Source organism: Myotis myotis, unplaced genomic scaffold, assembly GCF_014108235.1.
Source record: "Myotis myotis isolate mMyoMyo1 unplaced genomic scaffold, mMyoMyo1.p scaffold_m19_p_33, whole genome shotgun sequence".
Classification (NCBI taxonomy): Eukaryota; Metazoa; Chordata; class Mammalia; order Chiroptera; family Vespertilionidae; genus Myotis; species Myotis myotis.
The window spans coordinates 129696-154149 of NW_023416339.1; the positions used below are offsets into that span (position 1 = coordinate 129696).

The window sequence follows — 24454 nt, forward strand, 5'->3', positions numbered from 1 at the left end:
GGATGAATGGTGATGGAAAAATAAATATTAAAAATTTTTTTAAAAAGTTATAGGCCTGCCCTAGCCGGCTTGGCTCAGTGGATAGAACGTCAGCCTGTGGACTGAAGGGTCCCAGGTTCGATTCCGGCCAAGGGCACATGCCCGGGTTGCGGCTTGATCCCCAGTGAGGGGTGTGCAGGAGGCAGCTGATCAATGATTCTCTCTCGTCATTGATGTTTCTATCTCTCTCTCCTCTCTTCCTCTCTGAAATCAATAAATATATTAAAAAAAAAAAGTTATAGGCCTGGGGAGTGACTGCCCTCCATGATCTGATGGTCCTGGGAGGTGCTTTCCGTTCCTGAGCCTGCCAGATTTACTCCATAAGCCCGTATTCATGCCCAGCCATGTAGGAGTGTGTTGTTTAACGTTGAAGTAGTGAGGGTTTCCCTGACTACTGGGTCCTCCCTGCCAGCTGTCAATTAGGCAGAGTTGTGCATGAATTTCTGTCCAATCAGGGGCACCGCTGGGACAGGTGGGTGGGGCCACACACCTTAGGCTGGATGTCAGAACTGGCTGGTGACAGCGTGTCCCCTCCCTTAATGATCCCCGGTGGCTGTGGCAACCTCTGTGCCACTGTGATCTACAAAGACCAGGGGACGCTAGGAGGGACTCAGGGAGACCCAGGAAACCCAGAAATGGTGAGTGTGCAGGGCCAGCGTCAGAGATGGGCACGAGAGGCCGGTGGGGCCGTACGGAGCGGCCTGTGCTGGACCAGCCTTCCCACGGTCAACTCCGGAGCCTGCAGACCCGCGTTCCCCGGGTCTCTGCTGAGACCTCGGTCCCCTTCAGCGAACTGGCAGCCGCCCACCCCGCTGTCTTGCCCAGTCCCTGTGCTCAGCGACGTTGGCCCCGGGCCCACAGCCTCTCTGGGCAGCTCTGCGCTTGCAGCCCCCGCATCTCCCAGAATGTGCTCGCCCGCAGGGAGGGTCATCACAGCGGAGTCCTGACTCGGCCTCTGGGTTTGTTTGTGAAAGCAGCTGTGGAATGCGGTGTCTCCAGTTTCTCCTTCCAGCCCTGGGGTGCCCCATTTCTCGCGAGGTTTTCAAATATTTTGGAAGCAGGGTCTCAACACCATGACCCTGCCACCCCAGTAGCTTGGGACGGGCAAGAAGTACATAAACGCCCAGTTTCCTTTATGCGTTCCCCAAGGCAAATACCCGTCTTTGAATCACAGCAACATTTTCAATGATGGGTCCTCTGGGGTGCATTCCAGGTTCCCATATTTTACTTGTTTGTATATTTCTTAACAGAGTAATGGAATGTTTTATTTTTTTTAATTTATATTTGTCTGTGAATATTTTACAGGAAAAAAAAATCCTAGAATAACTGCCTGAAATATGTTGTATGAAATCCTTTTGCCTCTTTTCCCAGGATCTTTCCTGGGCACAGACATCCTATGGGAAGGCCTGTGGATGGAGGTTCTTTTTGGGGGGGAAATTTTTCTGAGTGTTCTGTTTAGTCAGCACTGCCCCTCCCTGAATCTGTCACCTTGAAAACCTTTATTGACTGGTTTGTCTCATTTTTTCTCAGTAGGAATTAAAATGTTTTTCATCAGTAGAGCTTGAAAGACAGTATAAAGTAGTTCCAAACAGGCACAAAAGATAAACTCTGAAAAAATTAAATATTTTAGTATTACATTTTTATAGTGATAGGCCTAATAGAGTTCTTTCATTCTTTTCTTTTGAGAATGTGCAGTAAGTTTCTGAAGTTTGTTTTGCTTTTAAGTTGTGGACAAAAAAAAAAAAAAAAGTAGGTGGGGGGAGAGTTTCTGTGAAAAGTAACCTCATGGGTGATCTGGTCACATACCTAATTGGGCAGGTCATGGTGGCTGGTCAGACCTCAGGCCTATAACTCCATTAGTGAGAGGTTTTAAGCCAGCCCTACCCATATTCTTGTGCATCTAGATTAACACACCTTTAAAATGCCATAATTAGCCCGACTGGTGGGGCTCAGTGGTTGAGCCCTGACATATGAACCAGGAGGTCACGGTTCGATTCCCAGTCAGAGCATATGCCTGGGTTTCGGGTTTGATCCCCAGTAGGGCCATGCAGAAGACAACCAATCATTCTCTCTCACCATTGATGTTTCTCTCTTCCTTCCTCTCTGAAATTTATAAAAAATAATTTTAAAATAAAAAATAATAAAATGCACTAATTAGTATTCTTCAAGAGAGCACATTATCTTGTTAATTACCTGTAATCCAATCCCCCTTTGCTTTTTCCTACCCTTAAGTGATCTTCCTTATATCCCCTCCTTAATTTCAAATTTATAAAAGAAACTGCAAAACTTATTCTTTGGAGCATTTTAGATCTTGATTCCTAGCAATTGTCATCAGTCTTGGCCCAAATAAACTCATAAAAATAATCTGCAAGTTTTGGACATCTCTTATGTCGACACGGTGTTTTCAAATACAATTCCAGCCTGGCAGATGTGGCTCGCTGGTTGAGCATTGACCTATGAAGCAGGATATCAAGGTTCGATTCCTGGTTAGGACACCTGCTCAGGTTTTGGCTCCGTCTCCAGTGGGGGAGTACAGGAGGCAGCCAATCAATGATTCTCTCCCATCATTGATGTTTCTATCTTTCTAACCTTCTCCCTTCCTCTCTGAAATCAATTAAAAATATATTTAAAACAAAACAAATACAATTCTGGGGTGTCCTTTTGCAGAGCAGACGTGTTCAAGTAGATTCATGAGAAAAGCTCCAGTGTCCTGGAAATGGGCTCTAAGTGTTGGGGGTGGGAGCAGTGATGAAGCCCTTTCTGAGGTTGTAATTATTGCTCCTGAGGCCTAGATATTTTGCACTCAGAGTGTAATATGTGCACACTGAGAGGTCTGTGAAGATCAGGGCTTCTGTCTCATAGACAAAGCGTTTATAAATTGGGAGGTTCCTTTGAGTCAGAACTTAAAGGGAATCAGGCTGAGGGTTTCCTCACTGTGAGAATGGAATCCTGGGGAGGGAGCGTTTCCATGCTTACAGGAGAGGGAAGGGTGCCCACTCCTGAGGCTACTCAGGTGTCACTTATGGTCCTTGCCCAGGGGCTGACCCACTGCAGGGGTTTAATCTCAGCAGGGGGAGTGTCTAGACCAGTGGTTCTCAACCTGTGGGTTGCGACCCCTTTGGGGGTCGAACGACCCTTTCACAGGGGTCGCCTAAGACCATCGGAAAACACATATATAATTACATATTGTTTTTGTGATTAATCACTATGCTTTAATTATGTTCAATTTGTAACAATGAAATTGGGGGTCACCACAACATGAGGAGCTGTATTAAAGGGTCGCAGCATTAGGAGGGTTGAGAACCACTGGTAGACCCTTAGTGGAAACATTCAACTTTCTGAGTGTGGGTTTCCTTTTGAACTGTAGGGAAGCAGGCTTCTTATCTTGATTTTAATATTTGTATTTCTTTTTGTTGAATTACTTTCTCCGGTGAATATTGCAGCACTGTGATCTAGTTTCCTCTAGCAACTGGGCTTTTAATCTGTAAGTTGACTTAGAGATACAATGTTATAATTGTGGAATCAAAGAGAATTTTGGTTCCATTTAGCAAGAGAACCCGAAGATATGAGGTTTTTTAAGTTCTCAGGTGTTTTTCCTATTTTGGGGGGCAGTGTTTGTATGTCCATGTCTCTAGAGAATTTGGACACTGAAAAGGTTTGCCATTTCTAAGGCAACTGATTACCTATTTTAATGGATGTGAGAAAAAAGCAATTGAGTTTATAGCTTCATTGACATGAGGGAAACACCTCAAAGCTTGTAAGAATTTATGAAAATTATGGTAGTTTTTAGGTCTTCATTGCAAACTTCCTAATGCATTATCATATGTTACTCATCCCCAAAAATATCCCCAGTGTGAAATACAGCGAGGGGACAAACTGTTATGCATCTTGTTCCTTTTGTGAGAGAGAAATTGGGAAAGTTTTGATGAGCTCCTGTTTATATTCATTACTGTTTAAAGGATGAAATCTTCGCGTGGTATTCTATGTAGAAAAGGTAAAATTAAATTAATTCTAAAAAGCAAAAGTTAATTAAAATACTGATTAAGCATAGAAGATATGGTATGTATAAATATTTTTCCTTAAAAATTTTTTAAAATTGATTTTAGTGAGGAAGAGAGGGAGCGGGAAATAGAAACATCAATGATGAGAGGGAGTCATTGATCTGCTGTCTCCTGCACGCCCCACACTGGGGATGGAGCCAGCAACCCTGGCATGTGCCCTGACTGGGAATCGAACCGTGATCTCCTGGTTCATAGGTTGACATTCAACCGCTGAGCCAGTTGGCTGGGCTATATTTTTCCTTTTTCCCTTTTATTTTAAATAGTATATAGGAAGGTTAATTCAGTTTCTAAGCTAGGAAACGAACTTAAGGAGACTCCCTGCCTATATATCCTGCTCTACTCCATCCACCCTCAAATAATCAATTTTAATCACTTTTTGATCGTCTTGTTAGTGTTTATATAAAAACAAGCCATTGAGAATTCCCATTTTCCTTACTGATATTTGTTCTTGGAATGAGAGTAGATTCACACTTTTGATATCTGTTTACTGAAAACTTAAGCCTCGCCCCTCCCTCTTCCCCTTGTCCTTACCTGTCAGGCTGATAAGAACCAGGAGGCTCCTGCTCTGGGCCTGCTGCTTGCTGGGGAGCCCCTCCCCCGAGCTGTGCTGCCCTGTGTTGCATTGTTGACCTCACAGAGCCTGGGTTCTGTGCTCAGAGGACTCTGGGTTGGCAGTTTCATCATTCCTTGTTGTTTGGGAGCAGGAGTTTGAGAATGCAGCTCTCCTTACGGTGAGTGGTCCTGGGTCCATGTGTTGGCTGGAACCTACCTGTGTCTGTAGTGTGCAGCTGTGGCCGAGGCTGGGGTCCCCCCAGTAGGAGGGTGTTCTCAGGGGGAACGAGGATGATTGTACCCTGTGAATGAGGTGAGCTCACAGATGTTCATTCTTTGAAGAGCAGTTATTTCAGAGAGAAAGAGAAGAGACAGGGAGAGGCAGCCCACCGGGAGCAGGCTGAGCCCACCTCCCCAACACCAGAGGGCTCGCCAGGTTGCTTTGCCTCTGCCGCTGCACCAGCCTCACGGAAACACAGACCCTGACCCTCTGGGTCACTGGGGACAACGCCCACAGTCTCATTATGGCCCAGCAAGGCGGTTAGGAGCCCCCCCACTGAGCCCGAGTTTTATATACAAAGGATTCGGAGTGTAATTATTGATCGTTTGTTTTTTGGGGGAACAGAAATATGAGAATGGGGTCTTCCTGACAGTGCTTTGGGCCTGATGTTTCGTTGGGAACCTATCTGTGCATTCAGAGTGAAGACGTGACTGAGGCTAAGTCCTCATTGAAGTTCAGGTGGGTTAGAGGTGGTTCCTAGGCTAATTGTAGCCTATGAATTTGGTGACACCATCAGACAGTGACCTCTTAAAAAGCAGGCTTATTTTTGTTTTCATATTTTGTAAGTTGTGATTTATTTCATGTTAAATTGTAGTTGACATACAATATCATATTATTTTCAGATGCATAACATGGTAATTTAAAACATATACTTTAGGATGTAATCAGCAAATAAGTCAGTAACCATCTGTCACCTTTCAAAGTTATTACAATATTATTGACTATTTTCTTTATGCTGTACATTAAATTCCTGTGACTTATTTATTATATAAGTGGAAGTCTGTACCTCTTCTTCCTTTTTTTTTTTTTTTTTTTTTTTTTTATTAATTCTCACCAGAGGATATTTTTCCATTGATTTTTAAAGAGTAGAAGGGAGAGAGGGTGGGAGGGGTAAGAGAGTGGGAGGCAGGACAGAGAGAGAGAGAGAGAAGAAACACTGTGTTTTTTTTGTTTGTCTGTTTTGTTTTGTTTTATTTTATTTTTATTTTTTAAAAAAATATATTTTATTGATTTTTTACAGAGAGGAAGGGAGAGAGAGATAGAGAGTTAGAAACATCGATGGGAGAGAAACATCGATCAGCCGCCTCCTGCACATCTCCCACTGGAGATGTGCCCGCAACCCAGGTACATGCCCTTGACCGGAATCAAACCTGGGACCTTTCAGTCCGCAGGCCGACGCTCTATCCACTGAGCCAAACTGGTTTCGGCTGTTTAGTTTTGTTTTAGATTTATATATATATTTTATCCCTCCCTTTTAATTCCCCCCACCCTTTCCCATTACCCCCCACACCCTTTCCCATTATCCCACCCCTTCCTCTCCCCCCCCTCCCCCCCGCATTGTCACTATGGAGATTGTGTCCATGGAAACAGCCATTCTGACTTCTTGGGTCTTTCTTTCCTGTGGTGTCACGGTTGAGTGTGATGTAAGGACTAGGGAGGAGGTGCTGGCAGGCGGGTGGGCACAGCGGGGCGGGGCGGGGTGTGGCTGCACAGTAGGACCATTTCCATCCATCACGAGTGTCTCCTCCTCATCTCCAGTCTCACCTTGTGCTTGGGGCACCTCACCGAGAAGTTCTCTTCTTGTAGCAAACAATCTGCATCAGTGGCACACGGGTAATGGTAGCGGAAAGCCTTTGTTGTAGCAGCCCAAGGTGGTGCCTGCCTCCTGGCATTGGGAACTTTTCATCTCTCTGGCTATTTCCAGCGCTTCCTGCAGGCCATAGAGCCTGCCGCAGACCAGGTAGATTCCATTGGCCCAGAGAATGCAGCCCTCATGGACCCAAAATTCATTGCTGTCAAGACGTAGTTCAGGGATTTGTAACTCCAGCTCAGGGCCACCTTCTGAAGTGGTGGGCACAGAGGGCTTTGAGTCCAAAACAGTCTTTGCTGCCGCCCTCTGTGGTTGCTTTTTTACAGGAAAGCCCGGGCCAGGGACCGAGGGCCTCCACCACAGTCTTCGAGCGGTGCTGACGCTTAAACCTGGGGTGGGCGGCCAGGCTCCCCTGCTCCTGCTGCTGCTGCTGCTCCTCCTCCTCCTCAGTGTCCGTCTTGGCGCCGTTGGAAGCGCTTTTGTGCCATACCTTAACTTTGCTCTGCGTTTCCGTGGCCCTCTTAGGAGGTGGGTTTTTCGGGAGAGTGGCTGCATAATCTTGGGGATAAAAGGGTCCAAAGAGGTCACCCATGTTCCGGTAACTGGCCCACTTGCTGCACAGACAGCAAACCAGGTGGCCCATCACAGAAGACTCGGTCACCACAGGTCCCTGCAGCATGAAGGACGAGGCTGGGAGCGCCTTGCTCTCAGTGCTGCTGGGTGTCGGGGTCAGAGACCTCTGCCCCTTCCGACCCCTCACCAATTTGGTCTGTTCTTCTTCTTTAGCATTGATGATTGTACAAACGGCTCCAAGTTCACACTTATTTACTATATGAATATAAGGGAAAAAAGACTTGTTCTTGGCATCACTTTTATCCAGTGGCTGGGTGGCATACTTTAGTTTGATCTCAGGTTCTTGGGGTTCTACGATGGGAACTGCTTGTTTGGTTTTCCGCTTCCTTGGCTGTGCCCCAGGCTTCCTTCTCTCCCTCCTTCGTCTCTGCTTTTTTGGCTTTGGCTCTCCATCTGCAGAACCTTCTGGTATCGGGGGGAGGGGGGGGCTGGGGGGGGAGGTGGTGGCTGCTGCTGTTTCTTTTGCTTATTCACACTACCAATGGATCTCCCCTTCTTCTTTCCTGAAGGGAGGTACCCCTTTGGGGGTAAACCCTCTGGTTTGGGGGAAATCGTCACTGCATCGGTCTCCTCCTCTTCAGCCTTCGGATTTGCCTCAGGGGCCAGTCCGCCAGCTGCAGGTACATTCTTTGAGTCAGGAAAGATTAAAGGCACTGCCCCACCCAGGGGACCATCTGGTCTCCCTTGGTTACTCCCAGGTTTCTGTGAGGTTTCGGATGTCATGGCACCAGGGGGTTCCTTTCCAGCAGTGACCGTATCTGGGTGGGTCTCAGTCTTCATTTTGTCGTCCCCACTGCCACGCCACTCTCTGAAGGCCTTGCAAGAGGCTTTTCTATGTTCAGCTCCTTGTTTGTTGGACAGACCAGGTCAGATACCACCTCTCCCTTTCTCTTCTCCATCTCGGCCTCCTGAGCAGCAACACGCCCACCTTCAGGAGGGCCGCTCTTCAAAGACAGTATGTCATCCAAAGGGACTATGTCTCCCCAGCCTCTGCACTATTTGAGGACGCACTTCTCCTAATATTTGGGGAAGTGATCTTCTGAACTATAGCTTCCAATTTCAGTCCCCGTCCTTTGCGTGGGGGCAGGATTTTGGTCTTAGCAGGACTTGTGAGGGTCACAGGAGGGCAGTTTCTATTGTCTGAACTTGTGAGGTCCTTGGCAGATTGTCTCTTGGGGATGGACTTGAACTCCTGGCTGTGAGAAAGATGGGCATAGGAATTGAACGCTTTATTGGCGCCTAGAGAAGAAACATTGATGTTGATTGGTTGCCTCCCACACGCTCCCCTGAGCAGGGATCAAACCTGCAACCCAGGTACCTGCCCTTGACCGGGAATCAAATCCAAGACCCTTTGGTCTGAGAGCTGTTGCTTTAACTACAGAGCCCACTGACCAGGGCTGTACCTCTCATTCCTCTTCACCCTTTTCACTGATCTCTCCACTTCTCATTTCTCTGGCAACCATCAGTCTGTTCTCTGTATCTCTGATTTTGTTTCTATTTTGTTTGTTGATTGTTTTTGTTCTTTTTAGATTCCACACGTAAGTGAAATTATACAGTGTTTGTCTTTGTCTGGATTATTTCACTTAGCAAAACATTTTTGCCCTGGCCTGTGTGCTCAGTGGTTAGAGCATAGGCCCGCACACCAGAGGGTCTCCGGTTCCCTGCCTGGGTTTTCAAGGCCCGTGTGGGAGACAACAAGTCCATGTCGTCTCTCTCACATCAATGTTTTCTCTCTCTCTCTCTCTCTCTCTCTCTCTCCACCTCCCTCCCACATTCTCTCTCCACTCTGAAAAGCAATGGAAAAAATATCCTTGGATGAGGATTTACAAAATAAATAAATAAAAACACTTTTGAGGGCCATCCTTACTTTATTATTATAACACCTATTCTCCTAAAATATTCCTTATTGAGCAGGAAAACTCCTAAACAATAATTCATGAATTTAAGTTAAATAAAATATATTTGCCACTTCCAATTTAGCTGCACAAAATGGGACTTGATGGTTATCACCCCTTAGATCTTAGGAAAATTAGATGAAATGGCCCAGTGTAAATTAAACAGGGGCTTCAAGGATTGACAACTGTTCTAAGAAACCTTTTAGGAAGACACTATCTCCAGCTATCCCTGGAACAGCTGAATTGGGCATGTACTTGAACCCGAAAAGAAAGAATGACGCCTCACAGTGGATTATCAAAACCTTGAGGCTGTGGTGACACCAAATAAACCCCTGTCCCAGCCACCTTGGATTTACTGACTCAGCAACCAGTACAGATTCTGCCCTCATAAATGTAGGTTGGTCTGTTCTGCTGAGTGTCCGTTCAACAGTCTCTCAGCTTTAGTTGGGCTTTACCTTGAAGGGACATGATACCTTTACCTGGTTACCCTCAGGGAACCGCAGCACCATCACCACTGCACACAGTCTCTGTAGGCAGGAGCTGAACTGCACTCACCTCGCGCCGGGAGAGCAGGTATGACATGACGTCATGACATTCTCCTTTGTGGGCATTCATTTGACATACCTAAAAAAAGTGGATGGGATTGGTTCAGTGGATAGAGCATCGGCCTATCTCTCTCACATCTATGTTTCTCTCTGTCTCTCACGCTCCCTTCAATTCTCTCTAAAATTCAATGGGAAAATATCCCCATGTGATATAAATAAAATGACAACACGATGAAATAGTCTTTCAGCAACCACCACATGGCGTAGATTTTTTGTGTCTTTGGGAGGCAACATATTTCTTGTTTACAAAATTTACTTGAGTTCATTTATGCCATTACTTGCCCACTGTCCCACCTTGAGTGGGCACCCCTATCATAGAAGATTCTAGGCTGTTTAAATAGCTGTGCAACAGACACACCTGGTGATGTCCTCTGAGACGCCTTCATTACAAGGCTTCAATTATCACCTCTTACACCTCTTGGAGTTACCCATGATGGCCTTATGTTGTAATTTCTGTCTTGCTTTTTTCTTTGTTATTTTGAGTAAATGTTTATCAATTTTATTAATTTTCACTGAGAACCCGCTTTTGTTTTATTTTTTAAATGATTTCACACAATTACTTAATTTTTTCTGTTATTTTTAAATTAATTTTGGGGGGTGACATTGGTTAATAAGATCATATAGGTTTCAAGTGTACATTTTTATGATACATGATCTGTATATTGTATTGTGTGCCCACCACTGAAAAAAAAAATCTTCCATCACCATATATTTGGTCCTCTCATCCTAACTATTCCCCCACCCCTCTTCCCTCTGGTAACTACCATACTGTTGTCTATGAGTTCCAGTTTTATACCCTACATATGAGTGAAATCATATGGTTACCAGGTTTTTTTAACTGACTTATTTCACTTAGCATAATATTCTCAAGGTTCATTCATGTTGTTGCAAATAGCAGCTGGATAGTATTCCAGAGTATGTATGTATTTTTTCTTTAATTCTGCTTGCTTTGGATTTAATAGTTCTTTTTATTGTTTGTAACTGTATGTCATGTTAATAAGTATAGATCTTTTTTCTAGTGTATTTGTTTGATGTCATAAATTACCCTTTGGGCATTGCTTTTGGTGCAGCCCATAACCTTTGATTAGTGTTACTTTTATTTCATGTAGTTCAAAATAATTGTTTTTCTCTTGAGAGTTCTTCTTTGATTTCATGTATTATTTAGAATCTGTGTTGTTAAATGTTCACATATTTGGGGGTTTTCCAACTATGGTCCTGTTAGTGATTTCTAGATGAATGCCCGTGGTGTGAGAGCATATTTTGTATAATTTCTGTTTGTTTTTTTTTCAGATTTGTTAAGGTGTATTTTATGTATCAGAATGTGTTCTGTCTTGGTGAAGGTTCCATGTAAACTTGAGAAAAATGGGTACTCCACTCTTATTGCCTAAAGTGTTTTATAAATTACAATGGGATCCAGTTGTTACATGGCGCAGTTGAGGTCTTCTCTGTGCTTGATGCTCTTATGCTTGCTGGAATTTATTATTCATGATATGGGCTGTTGAAATCTGCATTGATAGCAGTGGATTCATCCATTTCCCCTGGTATTCTATCAGTTTTGCCCCATGCATTTTGCTTGTCCGTTGTTATGCACATACACATGAAGATTGCTATGCCTTCTTGGAGAATGGACCTCTTTATTATTATTTTAAGTTTAAATCTATATTATTTTAAATAAACTGTCATCTGTTATATAAATTATAAGAAATACAAAGCTATTAATTATACCTTAATTTGTTCTTCTAATAATTGACCACCTCCATAATTTACATTCTTTCTGATGAATATAATTTCTTTCTATTTTGCTAATCCTCACCCGAGGATATTTTTCCATTGATTTTTAGAAAGAGTGGAAGGGAGGAGTAGAGACAGAGAGAGAGAAACATGGATGTGAGAAGCACACATGGATCGGCTGCCTCCTGCATGCTACCTGACCAGGCAGGGGGTCAAGCCTGCAACTGAGGTACGTGCCCTTGACCAGAATCAAACCAGTGACCCCATGCCCTAACCGGTTTGGCTCAGTGGATGGAGCGTCGGCCTGCGGATTGAGGGGTCCCAGGTTCGATTCCAGTCAAGGGCATGTACCTGGGTTGCGGGCACATCCCCAGTGGGAGTGTGCAGGAGGCAGCTGATCGATGTTTTTCTCTCATCGATGTTTCTAACTCTCTATCTCTCTCCCTTCCTCTCTGTGAAAAATCAATAAAATATATTAAAAAAAAAAAAGAAAAGAAAAGAAACACTGATCAGCTGCCTTTGCACACACCCTACTGGGGATGTGCCCACAACCAAGGCATGTACCTTGACCGGAATCGAACCCAGGACCCTTGAGTCCGCAGGCCGACGCTCTATCCATTGAGCCAAACCGGTTAGGGTTTTTAAATAAAAAACACTTTGCCCTAGCTGGGTTGGCTCAGTGGATAGAGCGTCAGTCTGTGGATTGAAGGGTCCTGGGTTTGATTCCGGTCCAGGACACATGCCAGGTTCCGGGCTCCATCCCCTGTGGGGGCCGTACAGGAAGCAGCCGATCAATGATTCTCTCTCATTATTGATGTTTCTATCTCCCTGTCCCTTCCTCTCTGAAATCAATAAAAAACATATTAAAGAAACAAAAAACACTTAAGTAAAATAATACTTCAGTCTCGTTTTGCTTGAATGATTTCAGAAATTTGATTTTTTATCCTTTTTCATTGTAACTAAGGTATTTTCCCCTGAGTTTTTTCAATATATTCTGTTTGTGTTTGATTCTGCCCAATTTGAATATGAGATACTTGGTTGTCATGTTAGTGTTATGTGAGCTCCCTGGGTTGACAGTTTGCTGTCATAATTTTAGGAAAATCTCAGTAATTGTTACTTCCTATATTTTTCCTATATTTTTCAACCACATCCCTCTTCCTTCCCCTTGTGCCCACATCTGTTCACTATAAGAAAACCTTAGTGCTCTCTCCTTGTAGTCAGAAGAGACTGAACCCACCCAAATGCCTGCCCGTGTGTAAACTCTCACCCTCATGCACTTCTAAACCTCAAAACACAAGTCCATGGAATTGTTTTGTTTTGCTCTTTCACGCTATTTCATGCCTGCTGGAGATGACTTAGTCACTCCAGAGACTTCAATTGTGGAAGTAAGCCCACCCGGCATGGCTCAGTGGTTGAGCATTGACTTGTGAACGGGTGTTTGATTCCCAGTCTGGGCACAGGCCCGGGTTGTGGGCTCAATCCCCAGTGGGGGTCGTGCAGGAGGCAGCTGACTGATGATTCTCTCTCATCATTGATGTTTCTATCTCTCACTCTCCCTCTCTGAAATCAATTAAAAATATATTTAAAAAATTGTGAAATTAACAGGTCCTTTCATACCCTATTGGCTGTGGGTGGTGTCATGAGCTGAAGGATTCCCATGCTGGGGTTGAGCTGTCATGTTCCTTTACTTCACAGAGGGTGTGGTGCGTGGTGAGGGGTGTTGGAAACGAAAAAGGGGAGGGCATTCTCTAGAGTGGCTGAAGGAAAGCACGGCTGACGCCTTTATGTAATTTATAATCACGGCAAATTCATCATGAAACCATGGTGGACGTCGATGAGCTCTAGCAGACTATCCTCATGAACCTAAGTTTCGTAACTGGCATCTCAGGGTCTCCAAATTCCACAAAGGCAAATCCCGGAGGATTTCTTGCAATCCACACAGTTCTTAAGGGGCCATAGTAACTGAAAGCCCTTTCTAACTCTCCTTTGCCAGCACCAGTTCCCAGGTTACCAACATACACCTTGGTTTCTGTTTAAAAATGCAAACGGAAGAGCACGCGTTATGCAAAACTTGACCCAAGTTAGAATGAATTCTTTGCACACCCTTAAGACCGTGCAAAACATTATTTTGTGCTCTCATCAAGAACTGAACGTGGTCTTAAAGCCGGCAAAGTCGGCACATTTCTGAAGAGCTGGGCATAGGACAAAGTTCTTCACGTTCTAGTATGGCGGGAAAACGCCTCGAAAACACGGGAGCAGATGAGCGGTAGGATATTCCGAGCGCGAGGCGGTCCCGCCCCGAGTCCCGGCAGTTACCGGGCCCTACCCTCTTACCTCCTCCGTACCGCCCGTGGCGCGACATGATGACTGGCCCACGAGCTCGGCTCCTTCAGCTCGCAGAGCCCAGGACCCGAGTGACACGAGAAGCTGCACAGACCTCGCACACCAACGGTCCCAGCGGCACGACGAGGAAGAGCCTGGGTTCCGCTTTATATAGGCGGCGGCTGGGTCTCTTTGCGCATGCGTCATCTCGGCATTCTGTGCGGCACAAAGAAGCTGGGCGGAAACACCGGAGCAGCGGCGTGGGGGGTGGGGGTGGGGGTGGGGCTGGGGGGGGCTGAAGAGCGTAAAGGACCAATCACAAGCAGAGGGATACGTTTCCATGGGGACGTCAGAATCCAAACCTTTGGCCTTCGCCGGGGTGTCCCGCCCCATCCTTCCCCCCTTCCCTTCTCCCTTCCCCCTTCTGTTTTCCCCATTTTTAGGGACCCTCAGCTCCAGTAATGTTGCTAGAGGTGCATTAGACCGGCCTCTGAAAGGCTGTAACGGCTGGTGTTGCAGCCGCCGCCGCCGTTCTGCTGCGGGACCTGATCTCTGGGGCTCATCAGAGGTAATCGGGAGTTTGGCCAGGGTGAGAACGCCATGAACCCGCTATTTGAGTAGTGGTCCCTTCATTATAGGCCTCAAAAGGGGTGAAGCCCCTAGGGACCGGGATTGGGGCCATTCTATCCCTGAACAGTCTGGAATTTGCAAACCATTTGCTCCTTAGTGCCCTTGGTTAGGGAAGATAAAACCTTGTGATTCATTAGCTGCCTGTAAATTGATCAGGTTGTTTGGCCTTGTTTAATTATTTTGTCTCAGTTTCCCTTATTCCACTTGCCAAGGAATCCCCCTAGCTTCTTAATGTTATGCCCAGATTTCAAGATCCCCCAAGACAGACCACTAGGGAGCCGAGTCCGATGCAAAAGCATAGAGTCATTTATTCAAGCCAGGGACTTGGTCCCCCCCATGCCTCCATTACTGGATGCAAGAGAGAGCCCCAAATCCCAAGGGAACAAAGAATTTATAGGGCTTGGGGTCGGGGGTGGGGGCACACTCTGACCACTGATTTGGCCGATTCCGGTTGGTTGAGTGAGGGCCGGGGGCTAGTGACGCAAGGGCAGGGTGCAGCTAGGGTCTGGTTACACAAAGACAGGGGGGTGGCTAGCATACTCTTGGCCTTGGTCTAGTTTCCCCCGCTTTCCCATTGGCTGAGATAAGGGCAGGCTGAGTAACTGATACATTCTGCGGCTTTCCTGGGAGAGGAGTTAGAGACACAGCTATCAGTTCCTTTCTGTCCTTTCACTTACTATCCTGCCTCAGAGGCAGCCCTGATGCACACGCACATAGGGATTTTGTGGTCTAAGTTGTCCTGCCTTCTTCCTAATATCTGAGCTCTAAGTTCCAAATAACTTTCTAGGCCATGAAATTGTACTGAAAGAAGAAGAACCGAGTCTGTGATAACGATTCCACAAGGTCAAAGTAGTGCTTCCCCACAGGAATAGTTTTGATCAGCCAGCTGCCTGGGATTGCAGGCATGCCTTGGAGATATTGCAGGTTCAGTTCCAGACCATCCTAGTAAGGCGCATGAGCCAATAATTATTCTACATTTTTTTTGGTTCCCCAGTATATAAAGAAGTTCTATTTACATGATACTTTAATCTGTTAAGTGTGCAATACCATGTCTCCAATGTCAATGTACATGCCATAGTTAAAAAAACACACAAAACTTTACTGCACGGCCCTGGCTGGGTAGCACAGTTGGTTAGAACATTGTCCCAATACACCAAGGCTATAGGTTCCATCTCCAGTCAGGACACATACAAGAATCAACAAATGAATGCATAAATAAGTAGAACAACGACAAAACAGATGTTTCTCCCTTCCTCTCTCTAAAATCAAATAAAATTTAAAAATACTTTATTGCTTAAAAAAAGTTCACCATCATCTGAGCCTTCAGGGAGGTGTTATCGTATTGCTGGTGGAGGTTCTTTTTTTTTTCTTTTTCTTTTTTTTTAATATATTTTTTATTGATTAAGATATTACATCTGTGGATAGCCACTTGGCCTGGAGGTCAAACCCTCCCTGGTATTAGCTACAACAATCAAGGTTTAACTATAAGACTGCGCACAAAGACCACTAGGGGGTGCACCAAGGAAGCATAACAAAATGCGGAGACAAAGAAACAGGACAAAATTGTCAATGGAAGATATAGAGTTCAGAACCACACTTTTAAGGTCTCTCAAGAACTGTTTAGAAGCTGCCGATAAACTTAATGAGATCTACAAGAAAACTAATGAGACCCTCGATGTTATATTGGGGAACCAACTAGAAATTAAGCATACACGGACTGAAATAACGAATATTATACAGACTCCCGACAGCAGACCAGAGGAGCGCAAGAATCAAGTCAATGATTTGAAATGCGAGGAAGCAACAAACACCCAACCGGAAAAGCAAAATGAAAAAAGAATCCCAAAATGCGAGGATAGTGTAAGGAGCCTCTGGGACAGCTTCAAGCATACCAACATCAGAATTATAGTGGTGCCAGAAGATGAGAGAGAGCAAGATATTGAAAACCTATTTGAAGAAATAATGACAGAAAACTTCCCCCACCTGGTGAAAGAAATGGACTTACAGGTGCAAGAAGCGCGGAGAACCCCAAACAAAAGGAATCCAAAGAGGACCACACCAAGACACATCATAATTAAAATGCCAAGAGCAAAAGATAAAGAGAGAATCTTAAAAACAGCAAGAGAAAGAAACTCAGTTACCTACAAGGGAATACCCATACGACTGTCAGCTGATTTCTCAACAGAAACTTTGCAGGCCAGAAGGGAGTGGCAAGAAATATTCAAAGTGATGAATACCAAGAACCTACAACCAAGATTACTTTATCCAGCAAAGCTATCATTCAGAATTGAAGGTCAGATAAAGAGCTTCACAGATAAGGAAAAGCTAAAGGAGTTCATCACCACCAAACCAGGATTATATGAAATGCTGAAAGGTATCCTTTAAGAAGAGAAAGAGGAAGAAAAAGGTAAAGATACAAATTATGAACAACAAATATGCATCTATCAACAAATGAATCTAAGAATCAAGTGAATAAATAATCTGATGAACAGAATGAACTGGTGATTATAATAGAATCAGGGACATAGAAAGGGAATGGACTCACTATTCTTGGTGGAGAATGGGGTGTGGGAGATGCGGGAAGAGACTGGACAAAAATTGTGCACCTATGGATGAGGACAGTGGGTGGGGAGTGAGGGCGGAGGGTGGGGCGGGAACTGGGAGGAGGGGAGTTATGGGGGGGGGAAGATATTACATCTGTGTCCTTATCCCCACGTTATCCCCTACCCCCTGCTAATGCCCTCACCCCTCCACCCCTCCGTTGTCCATGTCCATTGGTTAGGCCTATATGCTTGCATATAAGTCCTTTGGTTGACCTCTCCCCCTTACCCCCACCCTCCCCTACATTCCCTCCAGAGCCCGACAGTCCAATCAATGCCTCTCCGTCTCTGGATCAGTCCTTGTTCATCAGTTTATGTTGTTCATTATATCCCACAAATGAGTGAGATCATGTGGTATTTATCCCTTAAAGAATATCCTTCATCGTTTCATATAATCCTGGTTTGGTGGTGATGAACTCCTTTAACTTTCCCTTATCTGTGAAGCTCTTTATCTGACCTTCAATTCTGAATGATAGCTTTGCTGGATAAAGTAATCTTGGTTGTAGGTTCTTGGCATTCTTCACTTTGAATATTTCTTGCCACTCCCTTCTGGCCTACAAAGTTTCTGTTGAGAAATCAGCTGACAGTCGTATGGGTACTCCCTTGTAGGTAACTAACTGTTTTTCTCTTGCTGCTTTTAAGATTCTCTCTGTCTTTAGCCCTTGGCATTTTAATTATGATGTGTCTTGGTGTGGTCCTCTTTGGATTCCTTTTGTTTGGGGTTCTCTGTGCTTCCTGGACTTGTAAGTCTATTTCTTTCACCAGGTAGGGGAAGTTTTCTGTCATTATTTCTTCGAATAGGCTTTCAGTGTCTTGCTCTCTCTCTTCTTCTGGCACCCCGATAATTTGGATGTTGGTACGTTTGAAGTTGTCCCAGAGGCTCCTTACACTATCTTCATATTTTTGGATTCTTTTTTCGTTTTGCTTTTCCGGATAGGTGGTTTTTGCTTCTTTGTATTTCAGATCTTTGGCTTGATTCTTGGGATCCTCTCGTCTGCTGTTGGATCTCTGTATATTGTTCTTTATTTCAGTCAGTGTATGTTTAACTTCTGACTGGTCCTTTTCCATTTTTTTGGCATTCTCAATAAGATCCTTGAAGGTCTCACTAAGTTCCTCGGAGGTGCGTAGAAGATTCTTGAGTAACCTTATAACTGTGGTTCTGAACTCTGTGTCCTCCATTAGTTTGCTTTCCTCCATTTCTTTCATTTGTGACATGTTTCTTTGTCTTCGCATTTTTGGCTGACTGCAAGGAGCCACTGTCTGTGCTGGAGACACCCTTATGTGTGTGGGTCCACCCAGCAGGGGCTACAGCAATATCAACAGATTTCTCCTCTTTGTTTGGAAGTTTTGGAGCTCTCTGATTCACTGCAGTTAGGCTGCAAAAGCACAGGTGCCTCCCTTGTGCCGCTGAGCACAGCTTGGGAGGGGATGTAGTGGGGCGGGGTCTCAGAGAGTTCCCAGGGCAGGCAAACAGCAATGGTGTGGTCAGCAACCCCGTGACTCTGACTCCGCGATTCCCCGAGTACCGAGTGCCATGGGCCCCCACATCCCTGCGAGCAGCTCTCTGAGAAAGTCACCTTCGCTTTCCGACCCGCTGCAAGACAGTCCCATTTCTCCCCGTAGGAGCCTGGGCCCCCAGCGTCTCGCCCTAAATGAGTCAGTGGGTTCAAGAGCTTGTCCCCTTTCGATTGAAAAAAACCATGCACCCAGGTGCAGCAGCCTCGCGTGCGCCCCCGTACCTCTGTTCTTGGTGCCTCTCCTCTCCTACTTGGTCTTAATGCGCTGTTTTCTTTCCTTCTAGTGTAGAACTTCCACTCGATCAGCTTTCCCGTGGTTCTGGATGATAGCTGTTTTGTCTTATAGTTGTGGTTTTAATGTTGTTGTGGGGGGCAGCACGTACAGGTTTGTACCTTATGCCGCCATCTTGGTTCTCCGCTGGTGGAGGTTCTTATCTCCATATTGATGAAAATGCAAGATCTGCCAAATGCAATAAATTAAAGCCCAATAAACAAAGCATGTCTGTACTCCTAATGGTCTGTAGAACTTTTAGACAGCATGGCCAGCTGGGCTCTGCTAAATGTAGGATTTCTACCAGCCTCCTGGACTCTTCGTTTTTGGTAATGGGAACAGAAGGAAAAGCTTCCAGTTTTTCACTATGTTTTTACTTATTTAAACATCATGCAGATGAGGTTTCATGGGGTTCGGTAAATGGGTAATAAGGAGACAGATACAAAGAATTTTTTTCATAATGAGTCGATGAGAGAGAGAGAGGGAAACATCAGTTGTGAGACAGATACATCAATTGGTTGCCTCCCAGGTATGTTCCCTTGACCATGAATCGAACCTGTGATCCTTCAGTGCACAGGCTGATGCTCTAACTGCTGAGCACACCGGCCAGGGTTGAAACATTTAAAAAAAAATATATATATATATATGTACACACACACACACACACACACACACACACAATTGCTTTTTAGGGAGAGAGGAAGGGAGGGAGAGAGGGAGGGAAAGTGAGAAAGAGAAACATCGATGTAAGAGTGGAACATCAATCAGCTACCTCCTGCACGCCCCCCCCATCAGGGATTGAGCCCATAATATGATGGCATTAATTTTATAAAAAATTTAAGTGTTGATAGAGAGTAAATTATTGATGATTAACTCATAGTATAAATGTTTTGAGATGATAGAATCATATGTTACCTTCTTATAAATGGAGTCTAGGTGTCCAGTGCTATCAGTCTCACACACACATTTGGGGTGTTCTAGGACTCAGTGTCTTTTGAGGATGTGGCTGTGAACTTCAGTCTGGAGGAGTGGGCCTTACTGGATCCTTCACAGAAGAAACTCTACAGAGATGTGATGCTGGAAACCTTCAGAAACCTGGTTTCAATAGGTAAGGATGACAAGTTCCCTTCACTTCCTCATTTAGAGGACAAATATTTCTTCTCCTTCAACATTTAGGTGTTTAATGTGGGAAGGGAGGACATTGGTAAATAAACTGGGCATGGTCATAGCTAATTATAAAACTAAAACCTAATAAATTTTCTATAATTTCTAATACTTTGGAATGCTTTCTCTGGGTCTGCGTTATAGGTAAAAAATGGGAAGATGTTGATATGGAAGATCAGTATAAAAACCCAGGGAGAAAACAAAGGTGAGTCACACAATAGAAAGCAGGGCCTCACAGCCCTAGCTGGTTTGGCTCAGTGGATAAAGCGCTGGCCTGCGGACCAAAGGGTCCCAGGTTCGATTCCAGTCAAGGGCACATACCTTGGTTGCAGGTTCCTCCCCAGCCCAGGCCCAGGTCAGGGCACATGCAGGAGGCAACCAATCAACGTGTTTCTCTCACATCAATGTTTCTCTCTGTCTTTCCCTCTCTCTTCCACATTTTCTAAAAGATCAATGGAAAAATATCTTTGGGTGAGGATTAACAAAAAGAAAAAAAGAAGAACAAAAGAACCCCTGCTTCAAATTAATTACTTCCCAGAAATTTTCACCAAATTACTTTCTTATATATGACATAGTGTTCACATTTGCAAACTAGTTCCCATGGAGACAGCATTAATAAACCATATATATGAATGTCACGGTTTTAATAATTGCAAGGTAAAGTTGTCTTTTAGAGTTTTCAGTGTGTTCTATTTCAAACAATACTGATCAAGCAGAATACTTACAATTTTGCTATAAATTATAAAAATATACTTCAAATATTCTACTAATAAATACATAGCATCACTAATAAATTATTAATAATGTGCTTCTTCTTCCCCCCCACCCCCAAGAATTCATATGGTACAGAGGCTCTGTAAAGGAGAAAAAAGTAGTCTCTATGGAGAAAACTTCAGCTTTATTCCCAATATTAATGTGAAGAAGAAGATGTTTCCTTCAGTAAAACCATGGAATTACAGTGTGCGTGGAAGAGTCGTCATGGATCATTCACCCAGTAATAGGCACACCGGGTGTCACACTGGACACAAGCCAGCTGAGTATCATAAGTATGGAGAGAAGCCATATAAATGTAACATATGTGGGCGAGCTTTTCGTTATCTTCAGTGTTTTGAAAAACATGAACAAAATCACAACGTTGAGAAACCCTATAAATGTGAGGAATGTGGGAAAACCTTCATGTGGCTCAAAGCCCTCCAAAGACACATGATCACACACACTGTCGATGCTCCTTATAAATGTAAGGTTTGTGGGAAAACCTTTAGTTCTTCAGCTGCACTGCAAATATGTGAGAGAACCCACACAGGAGAGAAGCCCTATCAATGTAAACACTGTGGGAAAGCCTTCAGGTGTTATAAAAGTTTTCAGAGACATGAAAGAAATCACACTGAAGAGAAACCCTATCTATGCCAAAAATGCGGTAAGGCATTCATGTATCCCAGTTACCTTCGAATACATGAAGCAACTCACACTGAAGAGAAACCCTATGAATGTCAGGAATGCGGAAAGGCCTTCCGATCTTACAGTGCCTTACAACCACATAGAAGAACTCACGAAGGAGAGAAACCCTATGAATGCAAGGAATGTGGAAAGGCCTTCAGTAATTACAGGTCCTTACAAATACATGAAAGGTCTCACACTGGAGAGAAGCCCTATGAGTGCAAACATTGTGGTAAAGCATTCAGCGCTCCCAATTACCTCCGAAAACATGAAAGAACTCATATTGCAGAAAAACGGTATAAATGTAAAGAATGTGAAAAAGCCTTTAGATTTTCCAATTCCTTACAAACACATGAAAGGACGCACACAGGAGAGAAACCCTATGGATGTAAAGAATGTGGAAAAGCCTTCAGATCTTCTGGTAATTTACAAACTCATGAGAGAACTCACACAGGAGAGAAACCTTACAAATGCAAGGAATGTGAAAAATCCTTCAGATATTCCAGTTCTTTACAAATGCACAAAAGGACTCACAAAGGAGAGGAACCCTATGTATGTAAAAAATGTAGTAAAGCATTCAGATATCCCAGTAATCTTCGAATACATGAAAGAATTCACAGTGGGGAGAGACCCTATGGATGTAAGCAATGTGGAAAGGCCTTTATATCTTACAGTTCCTTACAAACACATGAAAGGACTCACACTGGAGAGAAGCCCTTTGAATGTAAACATTGTGGTAAAGCCTTCATTTCTCGAAAATCCCTTCTAAGACACATGAAAATGCATACTTGAAATAACACCATATCAGTGTAAGGAATGTGGGGAAGCATTCACTTGCTTGGTTTGCATCAAAGACGTAAGAGAATTCCCACTGGAAATACACTATTAATGAAAATAATGTGGTAAAGCCTACATTGAACAGAGTTCCTTACAATGACATGAAAGAACTCACACTGGAACAAGAACTATGAATGTCAGGTATGCAGAAAAGCCTTTACTTTTAACAAAATCCTTCAAAATCACAAGATGAGAGTGTACTCAGCAGAGAAACTACATAAATGTGAGTTGTGGGAAAACCTTCAGTCATTTCTCTTCTGAAGACATGAAGGACTCACTGGGTCAAATCTCTTGAATGTAATTAGTGTGGGAAGTGCTTCAATTGGCCCATATCCTTACTTGTAAAACTTCCACCAAAAATATAAACATGTAAATAATGTAAGAATACCTGATGAAAAGTAATTAATATAGCCCTGACTGATGTGGCTCACTTGGTTGGAGTATCATTCCCATGCACTAAAGGATTGTAGTTTCGATGCCCAGTCAGGGCCCATACCCATGTTTCTGGTTCAATTCCCGGTAGGGGCATGTAAGGGAGGCAACCGAAGAGATGTGTCTTTCTCATGTCAATGTTTCCCTCCTTTTCCCCCTCTACCCCTCTCTCCCTCTCCCCCTCTCCCCCTCTCCCTCCGCATCTCCCTCCCTCTCTCCCTCTCCCCCTCCTTCTCCCTCTCTCTCTAAAATTAATTTTAAAAACCCCAGTATATCCCCAGGTGAGAATTAAACAAATTAATTCATATATAATATTGTAGAAAATTCCAACATTAAAGGGTTGGTAATAAAATTGTAAATTATGTTCATCCAACTTCTTTCTTTTCTTACTAAATAGTGCATCATTGAATACTGGGTTTTTACTGAAGTAGGCACTTGGACAGGGGGGATGGGAGGTTGGGGCATTGACCAATTGCATCATAAAAAATCCATCTACATCTTCAGCTGGGCCTCTGCATGTATGGATTCCCAATTATTTACAGAGAGTTTAACCCCAATATAAGTGGACTGTGCAGTTCAAACTTACGTTGTTCAAGGGTCAACTGAAATTATTTTCAGAAATGAATATCAATGGGAGATAGTTCTGTGAGTTCTTTCAGCAATAGTACATAACATGATGAGGTAGTGATTTTTTATTAAATCAGTAACATTGTCTTTTTATATTTCAAAGTCTGTTAGATTTATGGGTTAATTCAAGTGTATTTCTAATATGCAATTAGGTTTATTTTTTTGGATGTTTATTTTTGTATGTATTAAAGGGCCATTGAAAAATGACAGTTTGGTTTAAGTTGATTTTTTCCTGCAGGCCTTGTGACAGTTCCTGCATATTCCTGGTCTATTACATATATTCTCCCTTTCTTATTGAATACGTGTTTGTTTGTTTTGGGGGGGAGGTAAAAGATCCTACTTTTCCCACTTTTATAAAAAGTTGGAGTAAATTTTGTCTGTCAAGTTTATGAAAGAATAAAGTTTTATGTGACTTATTTTTATGGTTAAACTTTCACATTTCCCTCTTGACCAACATATGGTAAGTAGATGTTGACTTAAGAAGAGAGACCTGCTCTGGCTGGATGTCTCAGTTGGTTGGAGTACCATTTTGTCCACCAAAAGGATTGCAGGTTTGATTCCAGGCAAGAGGCAACTGGTCGATGTTTCTCTCTCATAGCTCACGCTCTCTCTCTCTCTCTCAAATCAATAGAAACATATCTTCAGATGAGGATTGTAAAAAAAGAGGAGTTCTGTGATAGAACAAAATATCTCAGTTGGAGCTATTCCCTCTTTTGATAGTGGTAGAAAGATTTTTCAGGATTCATTTTCTCTGTGGTTCCATGTTAAAATATACCAATAGCCTCATTTGTATGTGATTTGGGAGACAGAAGCAAAGAAGTCATTCTGTCAGATATTGGAACCACCACCATACAGAGGGAGACAGATACATAGTAACTTCGAGAACATCATCTTCCAGCTGATTTTTTGTATTTCTTACCCTCAAGTGTATCTTCAAAACCACCACCAACTCTTTAATTTTCATTTTCTTAGAGGTGCGGTTTTCTCTGATGTCTTCACAAGATCCACATAGAACAGTGATGGCAAACCTTTTGAGCTCGTCATGTCAGCATTTTGAAAAACCCTAACTTAACTCTGGTGCCGTGTCACATATAAAAATTTTTTTATATTTGCAACCATAGTAAAACAAAGATGTATATTTTGGATATTTATTTTATATGTTTAAATGCCATTTAACAAAAAATCAACCAAGAAAATGAGTTCACGTGTCACCTCTGACACACGTCATAG

The 24454-nt window shown here is 43.6% G+C and overlaps 1 pseudogene; it reads left to right on the plus strand.

Moving 5' to 3' along the window:
* The first annotated feature begins 573 nt into the window (after positions 1–573).
* On the plus strand, positions 574–22678 carry LOC118652674 (annotated as a pseudogene).
* Positions 22679–24454: the final 1776 nt, after the last annotated feature.